The sequence below is a fragment of the Halichoerus grypus genome, chromosome 6 (assembly GCF_964656455.1).
Source record: "Halichoerus grypus chromosome 6, mHalGry1.hap1.1, whole genome shotgun sequence".
NCBI lineage: Eukaryota > Metazoa > Chordata > Mammalia > Carnivora > Phocidae > Halichoerus > Halichoerus grypus.
This window is the reverse complement of record NC_135717.1, coordinates 102,829,897-102,852,148: the sequence shown is the minus strand read 5'-3', so window position 1 is coordinate 102,852,148 and position 22,252 is coordinate 102,829,897. Positions and strand designations below refer to the sequence as shown.

General features: G+C 39.5%; 1 protein-coding gene across 1 annotated transcript in view; it reads left to right on the top strand.

The window, feature by feature from the left end:
* LOC118525944 (uncharacterized) overlaps positions 1 to 19,779 on the top strand; it is a 343,595-nt gene extending 323,816 nt beyond the window's left edge. Inside the window, exon 6 of the mRNA XM_078074102.1 lies at positions 19,145 to 19,779. The gene's annotated coding sequence lies outside the window, so the exon portion shown is untranslated. The remainder of the gene's footprint in view (positions 1 to 19,144) is intronic.
* Positions 19,780 to 22,252: the final 2,473 nt, after the last annotated feature.

The window sequence follows — 22,252 nt, the reverse complement described above, 5'->3', positions numbered from 1 at the left end:
CTAAGAGGAGTTTGAAAGTTACCACCAGGGCCTATCCAGATGGCAATGCTCACATAACTGTTTATTTTCCATCCTGTTTAAAAAGAACGTTCTCACACTGTAGGTTGAGAGGTGGTGAGGGATCTTGCTATGGCATAATCCATTTTAACCATAGAGCATAAATATCCATTAAAATATTATTCCACCCATGAGGTTTTTCTTTTCAAACATAAAAGAAAACAACCCTCCTCTTAAAAACAAACAAACAAAAACTCTGTGAAAGCTACTGGGGTGTAAGTGCAGCAGTGAAGTGACTTCTCCCTATAATCTATGGTCTTTTTTCTTCAATCTCTCTTCCCTAGTTCTTGGTCCAGGTGAAGAAACTCCAAAGCCTTTCTACTAGTATTCACATAAGAAAGAACTTCAAGTGCAGTGTTCAGTGGATAAAGGCTGAAGGAAATACCGGTTGATCTGCCGGTTCATGCCACTGATTAGTCACCAGTATCGGTGCGAATATTAGATGACTAGATCTGAGAAGTTTTATACTTGGCTTGGAGATCAGGAAAAGTACTGGCACGGGTGGACTAGGAGACTGAACGCAATGAAAATAACGGACATATGACAAAGACATAGTAGCATTCAAATAACTTTATTTCAGAAATGTGAAACAGAAGGAGTGTTTGCAAGTGAGATTTATTTAAAAGACTTGAGAAGAGTCCCACTTCTGAGTGGCTTCTTGGATGGGAGATTGTTGTCTAATTAGTAAGATAAATGTTAAGGCATATAACTGTGTGGATGTGTTTGTGTGCTGGTAACCACTGAGATGAGTGTGCTGCTTCTTATCAACAAGGAAAACTCCTCTATCACTTGGGGTCACCTGAAACCTTTTCTTGGTTTCCCTAAAAAACTCTGGTCTCTTCTCCAAACAATCCAGAAATGAAGTGCTTTTTCCCCTAACAGCTTTCCTACTGAGCAGAGCCTCTATGATTCAGTCTGTCAACAATACCAATTATTTTTTTTAAACATTTTTTAAAAAGATTTTATTTATTTATTTGACAGAGACACAGCGAGAGAGGGAACACAAGCAGGGGGAGTGGGAGAGGGAGAAGCAGGCTTCCCACAGAGCAGGGAGTCCGACGTGGGGCTCGATCCCAGGACCCTGGGATCATGACCTGAGCCGAAGACAGACGCTTAACACCTGAGCCACCCAGGTGCCCCTCAATTATTTTTAAGAGAGAAACATTTTGTCTCTAGAAATAAAGGGGGTCCATCAAGGGCACCTGGGTGGCACAGTCAGTTAAAACATCTGACTCTTGGTTTCGGCTCAGGGCTGATCTCAGGGTCATGAGATCAAGTCTGTGTCGGGCTCTGCACTCAGCATGGAGTCTGCTTGAGATTCTCTCTCCCGCTCTCTCTCTCCATGCCCCTTCCCCTGCTCTTTCTCTCTCTCTCTCTCTCTCTCAAATAAATAAATCTTTAAAAAAAGAAAGAAAGAGGGACGCCTGGGTGGCTCAGTCGTTAAGCGTCTGCCTTCGGCTCAGGTCATGATCCCACGGTCCTGGGATCGAGCCCCACATCGGGCTCCCTGCTCTGCGGGAAGCCTGCTTCTCTCTCTCCCACTCCCCCTGCTTGTGTTCCCTCTCTTGCTGTGTCTCTCTCTGTCAAATAAATAAATAAAATCTTTAAAAAAAAAAAAAAAAAAAAAAAGAAAGAAAGAAAGGTCCTTCATCCCCAGACATGCTGTGTCAGGCAGCTGGTGGGCAGCCTTGTAGACAGAGCAGCTTCTCATTGTCCTGGTGGCCTGGTAGCTAACAGGTAATGATCATTAGAGTATTTCAGGATCCAGTAACATTTTAGAAGGAGACTTGGGCAGGAAGGAAACAGGTTGAGATTTCTTTGAGATTCTTTTGGGGAGGGAGTTTAGCTAACTTGATCAGTCGGAAGAAAACTTAGAATGCCCACGATGAACACTTGGTGCAGGTCTCTAACTCTGTTAGAGAATTTTAAGGTCACTTGAGTTCAATTCCTGATTTTATGCAATATTTTTCTAATAATACATATAATATGCTTATAAAACAGAAATTTTAAAAGATAAGGTAAAAGTAAATATAAATAGATATTTAATGGCTTCTTTTTTTTAAAAGATTTTATTTATTAGAGAGAGAGAGCCGTGTGCGCGGACAAGTGGGGGGAGGGGAAGAGGGAGAAGCAGACGCCCTGCTGAGCGCAGAGCCCAATGCGGGGCTTGATCCTAGCACCCTGAGACCATGACCTGAGCCAAAGTCAGATGCTTAACCGACTGAATCACCCAGACGCTCCTAATGGTTTCTTTTCTTTTCTTTTTTTTTTTTTTTTAAAGATTTTATCCATTTATTTGACAGAGAGAGACACAGCGAGAGAGGGAACACAAACAGGGGGGAGTGGGAGAAGGAGAAGCAGGCTCCCTGCTGAGCAGGGAGCCCGATGTGGGGCTCGATCCTAGGACCCTGAGATCATGACCTGAGCTGAAGGCAGACGCTTAACAACTGAGCCACCCAGGCGCCCCTAATGGTTTCTTCCTGTACACAGCAGGGTGGGAAAACCCATACTGTAAATAAAATCAAGTTATCTCTGAAGTATATTAATTATTCCTCATTTTCAATCCCAATCCCATCTATTCCATTCCCTAAATATTAAATCATAGATTCAACCTTCAATAAAACACATTAAGAAATATGGAAAAGAAAAAGAAGAATAAAATAGTTAATATACATAGAAACACATACAACAGCAAGCAAGAAACCAAGTGAAGCTGCCACCGTTTTCATTCCTGGAACTCATCACAAGGCTGTGGCTGGTTGGTATCAATAACTTCCTTCTTCCATTACGCATTCCATGCTTCTGTTTCCATCAGCCAGGATCTCCGCTGGTCAGGGTTCATTACCTAAAAGTCTTCAGGGGCTCTTTCCTTTATTGCATGATGTTGTTTTCAGTTTACTTTTACTATTGGACATGATGTCATTAAGGCAATCAAAGAGAATTCCCTGGGTTTCAGAAATCGTCCTCTCTGTTCACATTTGTAGGCACCAATCCAATTTCCTCTTGATAATCCGGGTCAGCTACCCAGCAAGCAACTCCCTTCTTTGCCTGTTGATTTAGTGGTATGAGGAACTCACAATGATCTGCTAGCAGTCTCAAACTCCAGCGCCATGGGACCATTGCTGTAAGGACTTCTCTCTTAGAAACCAAGACCTCCAAACAACAGAACTTAAAGTTGTAGAGATGGATGCAAAAACTCTGCAAGTGGGCTATTTGGTGTAATAATGAGGGAGCCATTCCCACTTCTTTCTGCTGATTCCTACACAATCCATGTATTCCAGCTATGGGAGAAACAGTACCATTTATTGTTACCTGATCAAGTTTATACTAAATCTTGTATGACGGAACCATAACTTTTCAGGGTTTTGTGGGTTTTGACGCTATTGTACATGGAAGTTTTAAAATTTAATATTCATGTTTGCTGTAGTATATAAAAACTCAACTGATTTGAGTATAGTCATTGATCCTGTGACTTTGACAAGTTCATTAGTTCTAATAGTTGTTTTATAGATTGTTAGGAATTTCTATCGAAACAATTATAAATCTGCAAAGAGAGAGTGTTTACTTCTTCTTTCCTGATCATTATTCTTTTATATTTGTTCTTTCTTTTTTTGTCAGTATGCAGTGACCAAGACCTCTAGCCCAAAGTTGAGAGGACCTGGTGAGAGTGAGCATCCTTTGGGGGAGTGCACTGCTTAGCTGGCTGTGGTGTCTCAGCTCAGAGAAGGGGGCCGGGACCCAGACCCGTGAGGAGGGTGGGTGCTGACTGGCTGGCACAGCTGTCTGCAAGGGGGTATAATGAATGTGGATCTACAAGTGTTAAAGAAATTATAAGACATGGGCGCCTGGGAGCTCCGTCGGTCAAGTGTCTGCCTTCAGTTCAGGTCATGATCCCAGGGTCCTGGGATCGAGCCCTGAGATCTGTCTCCTACTGAGATGCTGGAAGCTCAGCCTAGTAGGTTCAAGCCGGCTGCCTGAAACCTCTTTCCTGTTCCACTTCAGCCCATCCAGCTTTGCTCCTTTACTCTTTCCCCACTTGCCCTGACCCACTGTAACTTCCTTTTACAAAAGTATTTTATTCTTAGCCCTGCAAAATGGAAACTTTCTTTTTAGCATTTCCTGTGTGAAACAGTATGCTTGCATCCGGTGCACTGTGAATGCTTTGACCTGTCCTGTCTTCTTCCGTATTCAGGCATGCACAGTCACTGCTATGCTCGACGTGGCCACGCACCTGGAGACTTCCGTTTATAAAGCCTGACATTTTCCAAGAAGCAGAGAATTTCTCTCCGTCACACAAGTACAGAGAGGCACAGCTGGTATTCAGCCTCCAGACTGGATGATTCTAAAGCTGTTACCTTTCCCATTTTCCACTCTGTCTCTCTTCTCTTCTTTTTAATACTAAAAATAGTAACTCCACTTACATCATTTCATTTTCAAAGTGCTTTCACATATCTTGCAGTATGTGACAATCACAACTCCTCTGGAAAGTAGGACAGGTCATATTATGTTCTTAATGCTACAAGAGAAGTAACGTGGCTCAGGACATTTCCCAATAGAAAGAGGAAAACATTTCTAGAAGGAAACATCTGCCAGTTGTTGATTCTGTCTCCATTTCAATGCACTCTTTATTAAAACTCATTTAAACAATTTTAGAAATTAATCTTGCATTTATAACACCTGCGGTCTCCTTGACATCCACTGCCTATGTACTATTGACTATTCTGTACTTTAATAGATGTTTTTATTTTCCGGGGAGTGAGGATTATGTGTAGGATGTAAATATCTTTGCTGAGCTCTTCTAAGTCTGAAACATATCAGATCCGGGCAAGATCATTATCAGTAGTCAAGTCAGAATGAAATTTGTGTTGAATTTATTTGTAGAAAACCTTGTCTTAAGAGTTGGTCCCCCACAGTATTAATCGGTGCATTTACATTTTTATTCTAGTACTCTCTATTCTCTACTTGCACTATTTTGAGGGCTTATCTTTTAGAACATCTGGTTCTTCACTCTGTGTATGGTTCTTCACTTTGTGTATGGTTTGGAAGAGAAAAATACAAAATGAAGTGTATACACTTATTTCTTACTACAGTATTGACCTTGTATTTCCCTGGAGTTAGGAGAGTACAGCAGAGTATCATTGATGAATCATCCTAAAAATCTTCTTTTCTTTTACATTAGTGGTGTGAGAGTTTGTCCTTCCAGCTTTCTCCTTTCTTTGTGAAAGAGAGTAGCTGGTTTACATAGTCACAAATACCTCTAGTCTTAAGCAGTGAATTGGCAATCACTCCACCTCTCCTTAACCGTATACCGGCCAATCTTTATCAGAAACTTTCAGCAAAGAACTTGTCTTAAAATCAGCAATTTTATCCTCATCCCCCAAGCCACTGTGATATATAAAATAGTGAGAAGTTTTTATTGAATATTGTCTGCACTATCTGCTTCTTTCTCTTTACAAACCTTACCTCACTGTGAAGGTTCCTTTTAACATGTCAACTTGGCTGGGCCACAGTGCCCAGATATTTGTTCAAACAGTCTTCTGGATGTTTTTATGAAGGTGTTTTTTGGGATGCAAATAACATTTAAATCTGTAGACTTTGAGTAAAGCAGGGTATCCTCCATAATGTGGGTGGGCCTCATCCAATCAGTTGGAGGCCTTAGTAAGACAGAGATTGACCCCTCCTGTGACAGAAGGAATTCTACCAGGGGACTGCCTCTTGGTTCAAATTGCAACTCTTCCCTGAGTGTCCAGCCTGCCGGCCTGCCCTATCATATTTTGGACTCCTCAAGCCTCCACAATCATGTGAGCCAATATTTTTTTATATATCCCTGTTTCTTTGGAGGATCCTAATACACTCAATCCTCACAATCGGTAGGTTTATTATCACATTTTCATATAGTGAAACTAAGGCTCAAAGAGATTAAATAATATTCCCAAGATCATATAGCTAATATGTGGCAGGGCCAGGATTTGAACCTATGCTGTTTCCGAAGTCAGTACTTTATTATGCTATATATTTGTTCTACTATGCTATGGTAAATTCTACTATTCTATATATTACAATACAAAATCAAATAATCCTCACTAGAACTTGAAAATGCATCCAAAGATCCAGTGGCACCTTACCTTCCAGAATAGTTTTTGAGTTACATGATATAACCCATATGCTTTTTGGTGTGAAGTGATTAAACAGTAATATCAGAACTCCTGTTGCCTGGAAAATGTTTAATAGTGTTGCTCAGGAAATGCCACAACATTCAGCTAATGGGAGATCCATTTTCAGTTTGGACTCCAAGCAGAAAGAAACTATCTCCCCATTTCATCTTATAGTTCTCTTTTCAAGTGTGCTTCCATAAGCGTTATTCACAAGGCATAGTGATGATAGAGCTATAATTTTATATGTTCCTTTAATCAAAAACAGTATTTTAGTAGACGGAAGAAAAGTACTCTTCTTTTTCTAAATTTCAGAAGGAAATTACAAGACAAAGAAGAAAAAGTTGGTGTTGAAACTCGAATACTCTGTGTAAACAGGCATCTAGGGATTAAAAAGAAAAAGAAATTGACCTGATGTACCAGATCATTTTCTTTGATTCAGTTCTTATCACTAGAACCTGATTTCCACTGGGAGTGGGTAAAGAAAGGTCAAGAAACCCCAGGAACAATACCTGCTCTCCTAGCCATGGAGAACATCGTCTTCTCTCAACTTCAATCTCAGATGTCTATGAATGTTCCACTGCCAATCCAGGAACCTGCTGACTTCCATAAAGCACCCTAACAGGAACTGGGAAGATGGACTGAAATCAAAAGCTTCTGTCAAATAGAAAAGGCAAATCAACAGAAAAGTGTGATGCTGGAAAGGCATAAAAAGCATAGAGGATTATCGCAGAAGGATGTAATCCTTTTGTTCTTCTGGAGACAAAAATGAATGGATCAATGAGCCTACTCTATCTGGCCAGTGGGAGCCAGGATTTCAGGGCTGCGTATATTCTATTGGGTCATGTGACCATCTGTTCTGATCCTCTGGAAATTGGGACTTCCTTGGGAAAACATTAATTTTTACAACATCCCAAGAAGTGTTTCTTGCAAAATAGGTTAAAATTGGTTTGGGATAAAGAAGGCGCATGTTCAGGAGTGATGAATGCCTCCCGTGGGAGCTCTCATGGAAGCTGGCTTTGAGCCATGAGAACTGGTATTAGGTCCGGTCAGAATCTGACATCTTCACTAATGATCTGGAAGAGGGAGTCAATGGCTCATTAATGAAATCCAGAGATGAAGTGGAATGACTGATGGGATGCAAGAAAGTGAAGAAATTAGTGATGTTAGTGATATGAGATGCATCTTATAGAAAGAGAAAATCACCATCGCAATCAGTCCCCAAGGCACGTGCTGGCAGCAAAGGCCTGGAAGTGATGCCAGGAAGAAGGTTAGACAGGAGATGGGAGGCTGAACCAGCACAATCAGAGTGTCCTTCTGGAAAGACCTCACGATGGCTGGCCAGTGTTCACATGCTTCCCACGGCTCCTGCGACCAAGCCAGAGCTTCTGAAGTCCAGTCTGCTTCTGCCCGGTGGCCAGTCTGTCCTCTGACTTCTGGCTGTGGCTGGAAAAGATGTCTCCAGACGGCCTCCCCACTGTTGCTGTGTGCAAGGAGAAGATGAGAGTGACTAACACGTAGCTGCTTTGGGGCCAGTTTCTAGGCCAAGGCCAGAGATGTGGGTTGAGCATCAGTATGGAAGATTGGAAAGTGTTCCCAGTTTGGATCAGAAGTGTTGTGTTTGTCTCTGGCTCATACCTCCATTCTAAGGTGGGTGTGCTTTCTATTTACAGTCCTGCTGCCCATGGCATCTGTGGCTTCTGTCCCCTCGTGGCTTGGCCACTGGACCCGCTGAGGCTTTCAAGGCTGTAGCAATTTGAGTTCATTTTCCTGGCATCCATGTGCACCCCTTCATTGTCCTGTCACCCTCTGAGACACTGCATGGGATTGAAGAGTAGAAGTGTCCACCAGTGGAAGCCTGCGATTTTGAAAGGCCTGGTTTTGGGGTGCCTGGCTGGCTCAGTCATTAAGCGTCTGCCTTCGGCTCAGGTCATGATCCCGGGGTCCTGGGATCAAGTCCTGCATCGGGCTCCCTGCTCAGCAGGAAGCCTGCTTCTCCCTCTCCCACTCCCCCTGCTTGTATTCCTGCTCTCGCTGTGTCTCTCTCTGTCAAATAAATAAAATCTTAAAAAAAAAAAAAAAAAAAAGACCTGATTTCGATTATCTGTTTCCTCCATCTCAGAAGAATCCAACTCTCTCCTCAGGGTCTGGCTGCATTCCTCCCAGCCCCTCTCACCTTTGCCATCTTCAGTGTGAGCTTAACACTGGCTCCTAGCCTTGCCCTGAGGTAGAGGGAGCTCGGGGACCCTGGACTAATAACCCTTTTGCTATCTTTACTGATAGTCCTGTCCCTTGTAGGGCAATAAGACACAGCCAATTTCTCTATCATATCACAACATCATATAAGTTAACCTCAATTAGGATTTTAAGCCCTGAAAATATAGGTGGTTTCCTCATGAGAGCCAAAAGGTTCATTAAAAGAGACTTCTCCAACATTATTTTTTAGGACTTCCAGAGACCTTATTTTAAGGTTATAGTTATTTATTATTTGGAATAGTTACAGATTACTGGGTGAACCTGGAAGTAAACTATTATATGATTGTTAGATTACCAAAGAAGAAGTAGCAAAGGTGGACAGAACTGTCACAATTCCATGCATTTTAAATCAGAAAGTGTCCCCCAGGCTGGGGTACCAGATGGGGGATCCTGAATCTAGACTTCTCCAGAATTAAAGTTAATTGCTTACTGTTACAAAACTGCCTTGGGGAACCCAAATCCCACTGGTAGCCCCTCACATCACTCTAGTCTAGATCTCCTTACCCTGAATCTGTCTTTAGGACACATGGTTGAAGATGCATATCCCTTCTTGTCTTGTAACATAAAGAGACCCAGTTTCAAGGCGCAGCCCTCTGAGAGCGCAGTGTTGTGGACATTACCCAGCATGAAGTTTTAGACAGTCTGGCCCAGTTCTGATGGACTTAACTGGGGACGAGCCTTCTCCTAGTTCGAAGCCACTACTGGAGCCAGAACCATTGTTTGTCAAATGTGACTGGATAGCCTTATCCAGCTTTCAAGAGAGGAGACCTGACATTTTCCCACCCCTGCAGCCTTTGCCTCTGTTGTTCCCGACTTGAAGCCTCCACTCTGGGCAGACTGGAGCCCAGCTCTTCTGATTCCTGCTCCAGGGCTCTCTCCCTTCTAGTTACGATAGCCGCCGCTGAGGCTACATTTAACATCACCCTCAATTAACCTGACAGGATACAGTCTCCCAAACCCCTCCTGGGACTGAGAGAAAAGAAGAGGCTTAGGGTGGGAAACGGAAAAGGCTTTTATGTTCCTGGCTCTTTTGCAGGCAAATCTCTCAGAAAATTGCTGTTTTATTGTTTCCAGGCACTGAGCTCACATTACACCACCCGAAGCCTAGAAGGCTCTGTCAGCCCATCCATCAGCCTTTACAGGGTGAAGACCTCTGAGAAACATGGAAACCACTCAACAAGTTAGAAATGTTAATGACATAGTCCAAGTAAACGCCTTCTAACTTCTTTCAGATAAAATGAACTCTGTTGCAACAGAAACAAACAGAAAGTGTGTGTGTGTGTGTGTGTGTGTGTGTGTGTGTGTGTGTGTTTGTGTACAGAGGAGAGTGCCATAGCCAAATGCATGGGAAATTTCCCAAAGGAAATTAAGATGTACTTCCTGTCAACCTTCCTCAGAAAGGTTTTTTCCTCTCTGGAGGTTGAACTCTATGCAATCCAGAACCATTATAGCCTTTACTGAAGCAATGGGGTATTGAATATTTCCCCCATACAAATGGGTTTTATTACTTAATTACTTACTTTTTATCCATACAGTTGAGTAACATTTGTTATCCAGAAAACAATATGGACGATGTACCTGAAAGATAAGGAAGGAACTCTGCCAGCTTGTTCAATTCTGTTTTAAGAATATGTTAAGTCTATTTTACAAAATCCCTAACAGATTATGAACTATTATTTTACTGAATTATATTAATCACTGCAAGAGATAGGGTTGACATATAAAGCAAATAAAAATACAGGACACCCAGTTAATTTTGATTTTCAGATAAATAATAAATACTTTTTAGTATAATAAATACTGCATGGGGCATACCTATAGTAAAAAATTTTATCTGAAATATGAATTTAACTGGCGACGCTGTATTTTATCTGGCAATCCTACCAAGAGACCAATTTCACCTGAAATGCTTCTAGTATATGTTTTACATCAGTTGGCCTCAAATACCTTAGCTTGCCCTTTAGAAGCTAACCACTCCTTGACAGTTGATCTAACCACTTGGATGTCAGCAAGGAAAATATTTATTTTTTATTTTTTTAAGATTTTACTTATTTATTTGACAGACAGAGACACAGCGAGAGAGGGAACACAAGCAGGGGGAGTGGGAGAGGGAGAAGCAGGCTTCCCGCGGAGCAGGGAGCCCGATGTGGGGCTCGATCCCAGGACCCTGGGACCATGACCTGAGCTGAAGGCAGACGCTTAACGACTGAGCCACCCAGGCGCCCCAGGAAGGAAAATATTTAAGAAGGAGCTGATAAAGAACAAAAGCTGACTATGTTGTCACTGCTTTTCCAGGTTGTCACAGTCTATTTGCTGCTCTTTTTTCCTTATTCTATTTTTGAAATAATGCACCTCAATAGGTTTTTTTTTTTCCCAGAAGGACTTCTTGACTGCAGTAAATTTCTTAATCATCCTAAAATAGAAACATAAACACATATAGGACAAAACAATATGAGAAACAAGAATTTCATGCTTTTTGAAATTGACTACATTGATGTAATTGTGTCTGAAGATTTGTGTTTTTTTCTTTTTTCTTTTTTTTTAAGATTTTATTTATTTGACAGAGATAGACACAGTGAGAGAGGGAACACAAGCAGGGGGAGTGGGAGAGGGAGAAGCAGGCTTCCCGCTGAGCAGGGAGCCCGACACGGGGCTCGATCCCAGGACCCCGAGATCATGACCTGAGCCGAAGGCAGCTGCCCAACGACTGAGCCACCCAGGCGCCCCTGAAGATTTGGGTTTTTTTAAACTAAAATTTCTAAATTAGGCAAATGACATTGTTTCATTGAATGTTATGGAGGGTATCTTGAATTTTATCTTTTTTTTTTAAGATTTTATTTATTTATTTGAGAGAGAGACAGAAATAGTAAGAGAGAGCACAAGTGGAGAGGGAGAGGGAGCAGCAGGCTCTCGCTGAGCAGGGAGCCCGATGACATGGGGCTCGATCCCAGGACCCTGAGATCATGACCTGAGCCGAAGGCAGACGCTTAACTGAGTGAGCCACCCAGGTGCCCCAAATTTTATCTTTAAATGCTTTTATAACTCTTATTTTATTTTATTTTAATTCTAGTATAGTTAACATACAGTGTTATATTATTTTCAGGTATACAATATAATGATTCAACAATTCCAGAATGCTTTTATTTTTATTTTTATTTAATTTTATTTTTTGAGAGAGAGAGAGTGAAGAGGGGAGAGGGGCAGAGGGAGAGAGAGAATCCCAGTGCAGAGCCTGACACAGGGCTCAATCCCAGGAACATGAGATGACCTGAGCTGAAATCAAAGGTCAGGCACTTAACCAACTGAGACACCCAGGTGCCCCCCAGAGTGCTTTTATAACTCTTGTTAAGAAGTTTTTCAAATATTGTCTTCATCCTAAGAAATTAGTATTTCTAGTTTTCTACTGAGAAGAAAACAAGTTTTTTTACTTATAAAATTATTATTTTTAAGACCATATTCCAACATCTTTTTGAGAATATTATGTTTGTTGAGTTAAATTTGTGGTAGATAGGGCTATCTCACTCTTGATTAAAGTTGATTAAAAGTAACTAGGTATAAGAGATCCCAAAACTTAAAATAGCATTCAATGACTTTTTTCTTACCAGTTCCAATTATCCACCAAAAATAGTGGCTTAAAGTGATTCTTAAGGGGAAGATGCATATATTTGTCATTTTTAAAAGTCTCCCCATTATCACACAAATATTACTTATGGTAAAAACTCCTTCAAAAATTCAATTTGAATTAATTCTAAATAATATATTTCATTCATTCATAAATTTGAGCTATCTGTAAAAATGACATTTTTATAAATCATAATTTGTTGAATATCTGCAATTTTTCTATATGGCGCAGCTAAATAATTATTTTTAAAACTAACTTTATTGAGATATTTTATACACTGTAAGATACACCAATTTTAAGAGTATAGTCTCTTCAGTAAATGGTGTTGGGAAAACTGGACAGCCACATGTAAAAGAATGAAACTGGATCACTCTCTTACACCATACGTAAAAATTAACCCAAAATGTATTAAATGTATTGAATGTAAGACCTTGAAACCATAAAACTCCTAGAAAAAAAACATAAGGGTTAAGCTCTTTGACATCAGTTTTGGCAATGATTTTTTGGATTTGACAACAAAAGCAAAGACAACAAAAGCAAAAATAAATGAGTGGAACTATATCAAACTAAAAAGCTTCTGCATGGCAAAGGAAACCATTAACAAAGCAAAAAGGCAAACTTACCAAATGGGAGAAAACATTTGCAAATAATATATCTGATAAGGGGCTAGTATTCAAAATATATAAAGAACTCATATGACTCGGTAGCAAAGAAAACAATCTGATTGAAAAATGAGCAGAGGATGTGAATATAAATTTTTCCAAAGAAGACATACAGATGGCCAACAGGTACATGAAAAAATACTTAACACCGCTACTCATCAGAGAAATGCAGATCAAAACCGCAATGAGATATCACCTCAAACCTGTTAGAATGGCTGTTGTACACACACACACACACACACACACACGAAACAACACATGTTGGGGAAGATGTGGAGAAAAGGAAATCCTCATATACTGTTGATAGGAATGTAATTTGGTGGAGACATTATAGAAAATGGTGTGGAGGTTCCTCAAAAATTAAAGTTAGAACTACCTTATGACCCAGCAATTCCACTTCTGGGTATTTATCTGAAGTAAACAAAAACACTAATTCAAAAAGAGACATGCGCCCCTATGTTTATTGCACCATTATTTACAATAACCAAATATAGAACAAACCAAGTGTGCATTGATGGATGAATGGATTTTAAAGATGTGGTATATACATATACAATGGAAAATTATTCCGCCATATAAAAGAATGAGATCTTGCCATTTGCAGCAACATGATGAACCTCGAAGACATTATGCTAAGTGAAATAAGTCAGAGAAAGACAAATACCTTAGGATATCCATATATAGGGAATCTAAAAAATAAACAAGCTCATTAGTACAGAGAACAGATTGGTGGTTGCCATTGGTGGGGGTGGGTGGAGTGGGCGAAATGGGTGAAGGAAGTCAAAAGATACAGACTTCCAAGGCCTCCTGGGTGGCTCAGTCATTAAGTGTCTGCCTTCGGCTCAGGTCATGATCCCAGGGTCCTGGAATCAAGCCCCGCGTCGGGCTCCCTGCTCAGCGGGGAGCCTGCTTCTCCCTCTCCCACTCCTCCTGCTTGTGTTCCCTCTCTCGCTGTGTCTCTCTGTCAAATAAAATCTTAAAAAAAAAAAAGATACAGACTTCCAGTTATAAATGAGTCATGGGGATGTCATGTACAGTATGGTGACTATAGTTAATACTATACTGCGTATCTGAAAGTTGCTAAGAGAGTAAATCTTAAAAGTTCTCATTATAAGAAAAAAAATTCCGTAACTGTGTATGGTTATGGGTGTTAACTAGACTTATTGTGGTAATATTTCAGAATATACACAAATTTCGAGTCATTATGTTGTGTACCTGAAACTAATATAATGTTGTATGCCAATTATACTTCATTTTTAAAAAAAGAGTACAGTTTAAAGACAAATGCACACATCTATGTAACTACCACTGCAATCAAGATATAAAACATGTTCTTTACCTTAAAAATTTCCTTTGGCCCCTTTCCAGTGAATCCTTACTTCCTCCCACTTCCCTGCCTAGGCAACCATTGATTTACTTTTCAGTCACCTATAGATGAGGTTTTTTATTTCTAACATTTTATATAAATTGAATAATACAATATGTACTTTTGGTGTCTAGCTTCTTTTACCCTGAGTAATATGTTTGATATTTACCCACATTGCTCCTTTTTATTACTGGATGATACTGAATTGTATGAACATACCACAATTTTGCTTACCCACTTACCTATTGACAGACCTTCAGATTGCTTCCACTTAGGGTCTCTACAGAGCCGCTATAAATATTTGTGTACAGATCTTGGTGTGAATATATATTTTCATTTCAGTTAGGTAAATACCTAGGAGTGGAATTGCTCAGTCATATTTTTCAGAAGAAACTGTCAAACTACTTTCCAAAACGTGTACCATTTTACATTCCTATCAGCAATGCGTGAGTTTCACGTGCTCTCTATCCTTGCCACACCTGAAAAAAAGTGCTTTAATTTCAGCCCTTCTAGTGATGATACCTCATCATCATTTTAATTTGTGTTTTCTAATGACTCTGTGATTTTAAGTACTTCTCCATGTGATTACTGTCCATTCTTAAACTGTCTTTTGTGAAGTGTGTGTTAAATTGTTTTTCCGATTTTAATTGGATTGACTGTCTTATTATTATAACTTCCTTACATATTTTATAAAGGAGTACTTGGTCATATGTATTTAAAATGTTTTCTTCCAGTTTGTAACTGTACATTTAATTTTTTAAATGACATCTTCCAAAGATCAGAAATTCTTAATTTTGATGAAGTCTAATTTATCAAATTTTTTTCTTTTATGATTCATGTTTTTTGTGTTCTAAGAAATCTCTGCATAACCCAAGGTCACAAAGATTTTCTCTTCTGTTTCCTTCTAGACTTTTATAGTTTAAGCTTTATGTTTAGGCCTATGATCCATTTGAAATTAATTTTAGCATATGGTCTAAATTAAGGGTTGGGGTTCATTTTCCTTCCCTATGGACCTTCCAGCATTGTTTGCTGAAAAAACTATCTTTTCCCATTCAATTACCTTAGCACCTTTGTCAAAAATCAATTGACCTTCTATGTGGATCTATTTCTGTACTCTATTTTGTTCCATGAGCTATATGTATTTATCCATAGGCCTGTATAACACTACATCTTTATAACTGTTGGTTTATGATGTTTTGAATTCAGATAGTAGAATTCCTACAACTTGATTCATCTTTTTCAAAATTGTTTGATTTTTTCTAAGTCCATTATATTTCCATGTAAATTTTAGAATCAGTTTGTCAAATCCTACTCTCCAGCCGCCCCCACACCCACCCCCCAAAAAGTCTTCTGGTAGTTTGATTGGAATTATGTTGAATCTATCGATCAGTTTATGAAAAATTAATTTCTTAACCATGTTGAATCTACCAATCCATAAACATGACATATATCTCCATTTATTTAAGTCTTTAATTTTTCTCAGCAACGTTTTCTGGGTTTTGTTTTGGTTTTTTGTTTTTTGGGTTTTTTTGGTTGGTTTGTTTGTTTTTTGTTTTACCGATCTGGAATATATTGTGTTGAATTTAACCTGAATATTTTATGGTTTTTGATATCATTGAAACGTATTTTTCTTCTTAATTTACTTTCTCAATTTTTTATTGCTAGTATTTAGAAATATATTTTTTTTAAATTTGGCTATGAATAAATTTGTTATTTATGCATCTGTGTACATGTGGGATTTTGATCACTATTTTTTTCCAAGTACTATCTTTGTCTGATTTTGGTAATAGCATAATTCTAGACTTAGAGAAGAGTTGACAAGTTTTCCTTACTCCTCTATTTGCTGAAAGATTTTTTACAGTGTTACTATTATGTCTTCCATAAGTATTAGATAGCGTTCACTTGTAAAGTTCTCTGGGCCTAGAGTTTTTCTTTATGGAAATGTTTTTAATTATAAATTCAGTTCCATTAATTCTATATATTTTAGTCTATTTTATTAATTTCTGCTATTGTTTTTATTGCTTCTTTCTCTCTACTAACTTAGGGATTAATTTGCTTATGGGTTTGGCCGAGAAATTCTTAGGGCAGGAGAGCAGAAACCAGCTGAGTCTTCATTTTGGGCGATTTCTTAAGGCAAGGATTAATGCAGTCAAGATGAGGTTCTGCATGAAGGAAATGTTATGTGAATCACAAGACATCCTGAGATTGCAATTACTTAACTAATAAAGATGGTAGTAGCTCTAAGAACCCCCCTTTTAGCTATCCTCTGACTAGTCCAGAGGTTGGCCACAAAAGCAGTCTTGGTACAGATCTACACTACTGTCATAATCTAGAGATGATTTTATCACCTCAAAATAAAAGTTTGGTGATAGAACAAAATCTGTCCTCATTGTTCCTTTTGTCAAATGACAGTGGCTGCATGGCAGCATTTATTGGAAATGCAATGGGTGTGGCCCCAGTAAATAAGCCTTATCTCACATCTTATGTTTTCTCTTCTGTTCAAAGGAATCAGGAATAGCTAGATCCTTTTCTGAGCCTTCCACTTAACATTTTAAAGCCAGACTTTAGCATCTAAAGAACCTACTGTTCTAGTTGCTTTAGTTCAGGGAGGCAGGGATTCTTAGTTTCTAGCAGTATCGTAAGTTCTTGGTAAATTTTTGTCTTTTTTTCTCAGGACTTGGAAAAATTCTTTTGCTTACAATCTACCTGTTTCTTATCCTATTTTGGTGGACTTATTTTTGGAAGAACTTGTCCTTTGGGGATGGGAGCAGAGCAGAAGGATGTGTCAAGGTGGAGGGCTTTGGGGGAAAGAGAAGAGGATCCTGGAGAGAGTGGGAAAGAGGAGGAGTGGGTGGCTAGAGCAGTATTCAAAGGAAGTGGGGTTAGGGTAGAGTGTAGGAAATGGCAAGATTTTAGTGGAACTGAATGTTTTTAGTTTTTCCACATTTTTCATTAGCTTTGGACCAAAAAAAAAAAAAAAAATCCTTTCATGAAGTCAGAATTTTGGTTAGAAGCTTCTTACCATGAAAAAAACAGCCAAGCAATGAATGTTAGGAATTGTCTTGCCTTTTTGCCCTAAGTTATCTCTAAGATAGACAGTTTTCATCATATTAAAAGTTCACCAAAGTGGCCACTTACATTCCAAATTATTTTTAGTGAAATCACACCATTTTGTAAGATATACACAAGAACTTGGGTCATAGTGAGAATACATAGCAGATGAAGACTTATAGCCTGGGAGGTGTGAAGATGGTATGAAATGACCACACAAGCGTGGTGAAGAGAAGCACAGGTGTTGCTTTTACACCTCTTATCTCAGGCCCCTATCAGATCTCTGACTTCAGATCTGACAATGGTCAGCCTCCAGTAAATGGAGTTTTTGGAAATGCCATCTCCCAAACTCTCAGGAGCCCAAAGATGGGACAGAGGGAAAGATAGAACTTGTAAGGTTTCCAGATGGTGACCCAAAGCAAAGTTTATTTTTTTGAGGGCCACTGCCCGGCAAGACCTTAAAATGGTCAGTCGTCATGGCCAGTATTGAAAAAGAGTAAGTGGTGTGCCCATCACTGATTTTATGTTGGGACTTGAGCCAAAGGGCTTGTAAGGGTCCTCCCTTTGTGTATCATGGTTGTGCTGATGCTGCTGACATGTAATGTGCTCAGCTTGGAATTTAGGGCTAGACTAGAGCTGGCAAGCCTATTGCACTTATTGCCACATCCCTTCCCTGGCCAGTCGGATGCACTGCTAATCAATCACAATAATTTGTTTTCTGCTCTGTACAGTGTTCCAGATCACCAGTCTCAATAGATACAGTATTGGCTAAATTGAGCATTTACTATGCCAGAAATCTTCTAAGCACTGCAGAAATTAAGTCCTGTAATCCTCACCTCAGTGCTTTTTAGAGATTCTTTAAGCCTGCCCAAGGTCACAGAGCTAGGAAATGCCGGGTCTAGGATTCAGTCCCCAGCAGTCTGGCTACAGAGTCCCATGTGCTGTCAGACCTCTGCTCAGAGTTAGCCCACACACTGTAACCAGAGCTGATGCTATGAGTGTGCACTGTAACACAGCTTGTGAAACAACTGACATGCTCTCATAAGTATTGGTAGATATTGTCCTCCTGCTGCCTTAGTCTGGCCCTTCCCTTGGGACCTCCTCTCCTAACTCCTAACAAAAGACTTAATGCCCAGCCCCAGAGAAGAGCTTCCAGAAGCCATCTCAAGAACGAAGGCTGGTTCTGGTTGGTCTGTGTTGGCCAATGCCCATGCCTCTTGAGTCATTAAATGTGGAGTTTAAAATATCATCTCTAGATGTGACTCTTGTAGATCTTGGCTCTGGGGATAAACAATATCAATATCATGTACATATAGTATTATTTAATGTAACATTCATTCACACTTCATACTATAATAAAACCATATCAAAATATAGAAACCAATACTTTAAAAAGTAAACACATGACAATACTTTTTTAATGAATTCTTACTATGTTTTTCTGAACTCCTTTTCTCATCACTAGCCAAAGTTCATTTTCCATTGATGATCTCATGCTAATGTTGCTTTCCCAGTCACTTCTGGAGGTGATAAAATTAGGCTTTCTACTTAATTTTTTTTTTGTACCAACCCTCTGATTCCAAATTTCTTGGTGGAATGAAATCTCACTTTTATGACTGTTATTTCCCATGTAGAACAATTCTCCCATCCATCTTTGAGCTGTGTCTTATTGCTTATGAGAAGCTGCTGGTCATCTTTGAGATGCCCCAGGACCAGAGTCCCCGCACAGAGCTAGCAGGTCAGTGGAGGGTGGTCTCAATGCAGGCCTAGGAAGGTGAGGTTTGTCCTGGTGGTGGGTACTGGAGCCCCCTCTGCTCTTGCCTGTCTGCACAAGTCCCCTTCTGCTCCGAGATGCCATTTCATTCCAGGACTCTGAGTCTCTGGCTCCTTTCTGCGAATAGCCACTGGCATTTCCTCCTGTGAACTCTGGCTGCTGACCCATTCTGTCTCAATTCCTCCATTCCTGTCTCTGCTGCAGGCTCCACCTCGTGGCCACTTCTGTCATTGACCCACCCAGGCCTGGACTTCATTTTGGCCACGCCCCGTGGGACGGACCGGGCTTTCTCTGAGCTAGTTTCTTCGGAGATGTAATTTAGATACTCTACGCCTTCCACGGAGTTCAAACTGTTCAAGTCACAGCTGGGCCGACAGCTTGGTAAATTGAATTTGAAAAGGACCAAGTTCATTCTGACTTTCAAGCAACATTGTTACATAAGAAGAGAACCATTTAACAATAGAAAAACAACAAAAAATGTTTATTAGGAATTGTTCTTCATTCACACTTGAATAGTAAAAAGAAATGATCTTGAATTATAGCTGTTGAATAATGTTAAATAAAAGAAAAATTAAGGGAAGAGAAACTTAAGAATAAGAGACTGGGGACTTTCCTTCTTTGGAGATTTTGGAATACTTGCCGTAATTTTAGGCAAGGCAGTCTGGAGGAAGAGCACTGACCTTGGAAGTTTCTTTCCAAAAGGAAAGCAGGTGAAGTGGTTCTAAATCAGAAATCAGGATTAACATCACTCAGAAGTGACAATGTAGAAAGTGAATCCTATAACTAGAGGTAACAGGTGTATACCTCCAGAGGGTGAATTTATTCACTTTCACTCAGAAATTTTTAAAATTCTACAAATGTGTTACTTTCTATTTTTTAAGCATTGATGATAATTACAATGTATATTGTAATAGAAAAAGAAAAAAGTGTATTTCCCTCCTGCCATGAGGAAATCCTAAACATCTAGCTTCTGGAAGTCCTGTCTTCTATCCATTTATGAATGCATTCAAATATTTATATATTCCATCAAGTAACAAATATTTGATTTGTTATTGTGTGCAGGCAATCTGCTAAGCTCCAAGAGCAGACAGAACAGTGCTCCTCCTGATTTTGGTAATTTAAAGCCAGTGAAAAAGGTTTACAATAGTAAAGCATTTATAAAGCAGAATAATATTTGTAAAGTCCTAGCTTTCCTACTATAAGTCAGTTGTATTATTTAAACCTTCATATTTCATTGTTTGGGGTGATCTGTACCTACTGTGTTTACTAAGTTTATTCATATCATTTACTCTTTACAATTCTCTTATAGGCACCATTTTAGGAAGAAAAAACAAGAGAAAAGTTTTCTCTTCCCATTCTCTGTCTACTTGCAAACCATATCGCTGTTTTGTTAGGGTTCTTTAAGGAAGAACTGTCTGGTAAAGTGGTGTATGTTAGTACTAACCCCTTTGACTTTGTTGCCTCTCATTCTTTTTAAAAAAAATATGTGTGTGTTGTATGAAATATGACACAACATACCTATAATATGTGCATAAAACATCACTAGTGACTAATTCCTAATCTGTCCTCTTCCCAGATCATTCAATGACTTCAGAACACTTCAAGTCCATGGAGCGCCCCCCCCCTTAATTGACATGTTGTTGATGTAATATATGTTTCTGTTCTTTTTTTAAAAAGCTTCTTTGAGAGATAATTTGTATGCCATCAAATTCACCTTTATAAATATAGTGTACAATTCAATAGATTTTAGTGTACTCCCAGAATTGTGCAACCATCATCACAATATAATTTGAGAACATTTTCACTTCTCTAAAAAGAAATCCTGTGCTCATTAGCAGTCCTCCCCATTACCCCTCTTCCCAGGCCCTGGCAACCAGTAATCTACTTTCTGCCTCTATAGATTTGTAAGCATGCAGTTTCAACTAGATTTAATCACATATCACCATATTTACCATTTAAATTGCATTCTTCTCCCTCTATACTTTCATCTGGAATCATTTTCATTCTGTCGGAAAACTACTGTTAGCTTTCCCTTTAGTACTGGTTTTCCAGTGATACACTCTTTCTGTTTTTGCTAGTCAAAGTCTTTCTTTCACCCTTGCTGAGATGATCCAGATCCCTGGAAGTTGGGCTGGAGTCAGAAGTGGTGGCCGACTTCCAGTTCCTCTTTATTTCTAGGATGCCTTCTTCAGTGTCCCGCCCCAATGTAAAGGTTGGGTTACCAAGACACGTATCCTTGGCAGAACTTGGACTCCAGGAGTGTTTTATTTTTCCTTGTACCTCTGGGATCAATGCTCTGCTCAGCCTCTCACTCATCCTTGAGGTCAAGAGGACCCCAAATGTTGGGCTCACCTTTATCTTCTTCTCTTGGCCTGGCTCTTCTCTACTGTTAAGAATCTGATGTTAATGAGGTAAATGTTGTTGTTTAATCTGATTTCTATATATCCTCTGAAGGAGGATTGATTAGAATTGTGTCTCACTTTTTTTTTAAATACCCTTGACATTCTTGTTTTCTCCAGAATATCAGTTCACTATATCCTACCCTAGCATTATAACAAACAGAACAGAGGAGCTTAAGCTCCAGACTTGCAGCTTTATTTTTATTTTTTTAAAAGATTTTATTTATTTATTTGACAGAGAGAGACACAGCGAGAGAGGGAACACAAGCAGGGGGAGTGGGAGAGGGAGAAGCAGACCTCCCGCTGCGCAGGGAGCCCGATGCTGGGTATGCTGGGCTCATCCCAGGACCCTGGGATCATGACTTGAGCCGAAGGCAGACGCCTAACGAATGAGCCACCCAGGCACCCCAGACCTGCAGCTTTAAAGGAAATAAACCCAAGATGTCCTTGAAAATCCTAGGAAAGGACTATCTTTGGAAAAGTAAAGTCTTTTCATCACCATCCTATTTTTTTTTTTTGCTAGTCCATTTTCACCATAAACTCACCATAAGTTTCACAAGGAAATTAAAAAAAATTTTTTTTTAAAGCAGATTGAAGAAAGGGATAAATCTTCATGATAAAATAGCCAAATAACTTTGCTAGTAATTCTTTTGTAACCATGGGGAAATATGAAAAACTTCCTATGAAGCAATTGTTAAAAATTTATGTCATGTGAGGTTAAAGTTCTGGAAAAAAATATCATTGAAGTTTTTTTTTTTTTTTTGAGAAGCAATTTTGATCTTGGCAGTCCAATTAGAAACATCAGAACGGCTGGGTGATTCATTGGCAACTGAGGCTTTCTCTGACACCGGGAACCGAGAAGGTGTGTAGTCTCAAGCGCACAACTGCAGTGAGACAATGATGAGCAAGAGAC